Source organism: Ornithodoros turicata, chromosome 2 (genome assembly GCF_037126465.1).
Source record: "Ornithodoros turicata isolate Travis chromosome 2, ASM3712646v1, whole genome shotgun sequence".
Lineage (NCBI taxonomy): Eukaryota > Metazoa > Arthropoda > Arachnida > Ixodida > Argasidae > Ornithodoros > Ornithodoros turicata.
In genome coordinates, this window is record NC_088202.1 from 61,601,849 (window position 1) to 61,607,314 (window position 5,466).

Here is a 5,466-nt window from a genome sequence, read left to right on the forward strand (position 1 = left end):
CACCCCATTCCTCTCCGTACGTTCGGAATCTTCTTATCCTGTTTCTCTACATGTTTCTCGGAAGTTTCTAAAATGAAACATACAATTAATAGTAATGAAAACATCACGGTCATCACTGATACCTGCAAACATAGGCGACGTGCAGTCCGATTGGCGTTTCACAGAGCGTTCTAGCCCCTACGCCGTTTACGTCTTCTTGGCGTCAAAACTCTTCGGGAAATCGACAATGTGTTGCACAGGAACCAACAATGTGTTGCATTGTCTTACAAAGAGCACTGAAACACACGTAAATACTGCACAGGAGATACACCATCCTTGCGACGGCTACTGAGGACAAAACCAACTTACTGCAACGCGTCCAAGTTCCAACTAGTGATGTGTCGTTCGCGAATGAACAGTCCGGAATGAACGAATCCCGGGCACAGACTGAATGAGCTCATTCACTATCGTCGATCGTACTCGTTCACCAGTTCACTTAGACGTCCCCGTTTTGTCAGGTGTCGCTGCGTTCGCTTCGCAGTTTCTCGTTTCTCCTCTCTCCTCCAGTCCATGGTGCGCGTGTCGCCATCTATGTTCGCCACTGTAAAGCAGTGTTGAACGCATGCGCAGTAGTTAGCCAGGCGAAGCTCAACGCACGTGGCCCGAATCGGATGTGTTCGTTCAAATCAGTGAACCAGAAATATCCCAGGTACGTCCCACAAAGGCCGCACACGTCGCATATGTCCGCCACGTCTATGCGACGTTACCTGTAGGTCCACAATGCGACTTCGAAAAGTGTCTTTCTTTCTATATCCCTGGGACATCTGGTAGATGTAAAAAGAAAGGAACAAGCGCGCTTTATTTTTCGGAGACATCTAGGACTTTTGACCTTTAGCGGCATGACGTAAGCAAACGGAGAAAATTTTGGGGATTACCTTTTTATATACCAAATACACACATTATAGACGGTAGCTTGAGTTAAAAACATGATATTTGCCAGGATGGGGTGTCTGGAACGTTTGCAGATATACGCTGACGTGGTTTGCAGAGTCACAAGTTAACTGCAAAGATGTTGTCACCGTTGCAAACGTGATACGCCACGCTATACTTGATGAACGTGCTCCAATAATTTGTATATCAGTATATAGTCGCTGTAGTATCTCTTGAAATCAGCGTCCGCGGTGGAGGGGCCAAAATGGGAGCCTGCGTCTCATATGATGAAAGGCGAAAGCACATTTATGAACGCGCGGTCTGCGTTGGTCTCGGATTGTGGCCGAAAGGTTGCTAGGCACCCCTCCCGAAGTAGTGTGTGCTGCCAAAAGTAGAAGCCTTTTTGCTTAATTTGTGTGTGCAGCATTCATTTGCTATAGCAATCAATCACTATCAATTTCAAATTGATTCAGCACAAAAATAGCATGAATTTTGAAATATCCCTGGAACATCCAAATATCCAAGATAGATGTCTATGCGACGGTTCTGGGATGTGAAAACTGTAGGAATCTGGCAGTCGCACGGATGTACTTTCTACATAAACGGGCTCTCTGCGAAGCTCCCATGGATATCCTAACATCCATTTTGTGATATCGCGAGGATGTACCTGGGATGTATATGGTTTGCTGGGTAGGGATTCGTTCGAAAGATTCGTTCACGAATCATTGACGTCAGTGGGTCATGTGACCCTTATCATTACTAGTTTTCCATGCGGAGCCTCTACCGTAGCCACTGAGGCACCAAATTTGAAGTAGGCAGGCACCAGGGGACTGGTTTAAGATTTCTAAGTACAGATCATTACTAAATACGTACATGAAAAACATGTCCGCCATCTCACATACTAGCCAGAAAGGGCTTTTCACGGTATACCTGACAAATAACTTGGAATTATCGACTGCAGATCACCACCAGCGATACGTAGAGCGAGCCGATCATAAACAAAAAATCAGAAAGTATATTTTTGATTCTGAATACTTCCACCCATACGACGTCCGCCAATATCGACGCCGCTCGATATCGACGCGCCGTAATGAAACAACGCTAAGATTCCAAAGGAGACCAGCAAGAACAACGCAATTGTACGCAGCGAGTCGCGGAGAACCGAAGAACCCATGAACCAGTGCGCCGTTGAGAGCAAACGGTTCCGTTGCTCTTCGATTCAACTCGCGAGTGAACGGTTCTCCTCGTTCTCCTATTCCTTCGATTCAGTTGAGTTCTCTATCGTTCTTCGATCCCCGGTTTTGCGACTCGCTTCAGTGCTCTCCGATTCATCTCAGATCGTGGGGCTTGGCCAATCATAAATCGGTAAGCTCTCAGTGTGGCCAATCGAGCTCGTGGCCTGTCATATTCAAGATTCGGAGGAATGGCGACAGATGGCGCCCGCACCGGAATAGTTGAGTGTTGATTCATTCGACCGCCGGGAACGGCGGAAACACTACCTCGAGTGGGAAGTATCACTTGGCCTTCGGGAGAAGAAAATCAGTTGCGCTGCGCATGCGCTAGAAGTGATGTCATGTGTCTTTCTTTGCCGCCGCCTTGCAGTCTGCTCGCTTCGCGTACGCATGCGCTAGCAGACAGCGGTTTGTTTGCTTGTGCTGCTTGAGCATGGCTTGAAGATGAGATTTGTGGTAGTGGTGAAGCAGCTTTGCCAAATAATCCGTTCAAGTTCCTCGCTGGGTGTCCCGCTCGTCCGTCGACGTTCAACAGGTGAGGGAACATTTCAGCAACGCCTGCGAGTTTCATGCTCGCGGTTCAAAAGGTGAGGACGTCTGTACAAAATTGTAAAAAGGGCCGCTCTGTTACTACAGATGCAACAAGTGCCAGTCCACTTTTTCTCAGCTGCACCTTCTCAGTCCAGGCAGCAGCAGCACCAGGTGAATGCAGGTACACAACTTCCAAGTGAATTAAGACGTACGAGTGCAATTCTGAAGCTGGTAAGTACGTCTCATACTACACACCATTCGCGTTCAACGCTCTTATTTTGCATGTGTTGTAGCAAATGATTCAGTGTCATAAACCGGCAGACTGGTGCGTAATGTACACCTATAGTGCCAAGTTGGACTAATTCTGGTGACGTGTTCGTGAAATCTGTGTAATCGGACTGTCTAAGTGTCACCTGTTCTATCTTAACACCGAAGTCGGTATATGAGTAAGAAATATCGTGGTTTCGGCAATTATCAGTAATCTTTCGTCGTGCTTAATGATTCCTATTATTTTGTATTTGTGTTTTTACTCAGAATTATCATACTGCATTCTTAACTGGAGCAACAAAATTACGAAACACATGAGGATTGTGTTGAAACTGAGGACATTGCTTATTTTTACTGATTTCAGATTTTCAGGCATGGAGAGAAGAAATGCGCAGAAGGCAGCCAAGAGTCACTAAAGGCACAGGGGTAAAAAGGTTGAAAGATGGAGGTTTAAAGTGTTATTATATTTGTAACTGATCTGGTGCTTTTACAGAGAACATCATCAAAGAAAAAAGGTCCATAAAATCATAAGGTTCCGTCAGGCGTGGGGTAACCTGCATTGATGATTCGTCTGCAACGTTCCAGACTGGCAAGGTTCCAGGACATAACGGGATGTATGCTCCGGGGCCCCCTACCATCTCGCTCATGATCAGAGCTGACAGTTAAGGCATAATGGTTTCAAATTAACGAATATTCTCTAAGAAGTGGCATCCAGTTCAGAATTTGTATGAGTACAACACAACAGCGTGTACAGCCCGAGACAAAAGTTCACGGCACTGCGCTTTTCTTCATCGAAGCGGTCCCCTGCCAGCTACCAGCAAAAGATCGAATAAGAAACGGGTCTATCTCTCAGTATGTGCGTCCGCTCTTGTTTGATGCTAGGGTGTCACTCCAATGAAGAAATGTGACACCATGGTGGTCCGTAAAGATTTGTACCAAGCTGTACATTGTACCACCCCGACAACTAACAAACACTGCTCGGTAAGGTCAGTGTTCCAATTTGAGATTTTGCTGCCTGTTTCTCCCAAAAGGCTGCTCTTGCAAAAATGCTTAAGAAAGTCATTTGGGTGAACTCCGGTGTACCAAGACAAGTGCAGAACAAAAAAATTTATAGTTAGACTTTGAAGGCAGTAGTCAACATAAATAAGTTTTACCTCTGAGCGATGATTGCCCATTCCAGGCAACAACAAACTCATAGGTTCACCACATCATCTAAACGTCCTCGGTCTGTTACAGCTTGTTTCTGTCCACAACGACATCTTCAAAGTGCATATCCTGTGCCATGCAGACAGAGGAGTGGTTACATGAACTATCATTCATCTAGCATTTGTGAGGAGATTGTTAGAGGAATCAGACAGACAGATATGTTTCAGATGATTTTTTTTTCAGTTTTCAGGTTTTTATTGTTATTCCATGACAGTATACACTGATACTGATACTGGGAAAGCCCTGTTGAACAGTCCAAGACACAGTCAATGCAAATGTCTACACAATTTGAGGGGAACAGAAATACCAAGAACACATGACAAGTATAAGAAACAAATAGCAAAGATATTGCACAGCAGAGAAATGCACATAATCAAAAAGTAATTGCATGTCACCCTACGTATCAGAAGAAAAGTCCTGTTTGATGGTGTTTTTGAAGGATGCCAGATTATTGTTGGAACGAATGCGTAGAGCAGTGTTTCTCAAACTGTGGGTCATGAGCTGTTGAAAGATTCATTGTTTCACGCCCAACCAGAGGGTAAAGCTCAATTCATGTTTAAAGCATTAATGGACTGTCATGTGTTGTCACATGACAGTGCTGCATTCATGAGTAAATGATGTAGATGTGAAGGTCCTTAAGCATGAATTCAACAGAAATCCTCTGGCTGGGTGTATTTCCTGCTGCTTGGCACACTCTTGGAATCTGGTTGAAAAGCTGCTTCTGAAAACTGCCCTGCTGCTTGGCTTTCTTCACACCATCTGTGCATCAATATTCGAACAGATTGGGACACAAGTTTATGGAGCACCGGGGTGTTGCATTTCTTCATGGGAGTGACACCCTAGCAGCAAACAGGAGTGGCCACACACACTGAGAGGTGCACAGAACAGCCAGTCACCTGTTTCTTATTCGATATCTTCCTGCTAGCGAGCAGGGAGCCGCTCCGATGAGGTGCAAGGCAACAGGCTCATGCTGGTGTCCAGCTGGAATTTGTGGTATTTTGGAGCAATGTATTGCTAACGAGACCAGTAAAAATATCCAAAACTGGACCTGGACTACGTGTTTGGCTCACTGAGATTACCGAAGAGCTACGTTTCCTTGAGATGTGAAACAAAGCTTTATAAAATGAATCAACCAAGTTGTGTGATCTAACTGGCCAATACTGAGTAGATTTACAATATAGATTTGCAATATCTTGAGGACTTTTGCCTCTCTTGTAACAAATGCTAAATAAATGCAATCAAGCATACATTGGAACTCAGTTGCTGAGGCAGGACACATGAACATACAAACGTATGTGATTGTGCTAGTTATTTTCACGCA

The 5,466-nt window shown here is 44.9% G+C and overlaps 1 long non-coding RNA gene across 1 annotated transcript; it reads left to right on the forward strand.

The window, feature by feature from the left end:
* The first annotated feature begins 2,448 nt into the window (after positions 1-2,448).
* LOC135383607 (uncharacterized) lies at positions 2,449-5,192 on the forward strand. The gene is made up of 3 exons (XR_010419965.1): positions 2,449-2,676; positions 2,778-2,903; positions 3,304-5,192. It is a non-coding gene; the product is annotated as an uncharacterized LOC135383607 (long non-coding RNA).
* The last annotated feature ends 274 nt before the right edge of the window (positions 5,193-5,466 follow it).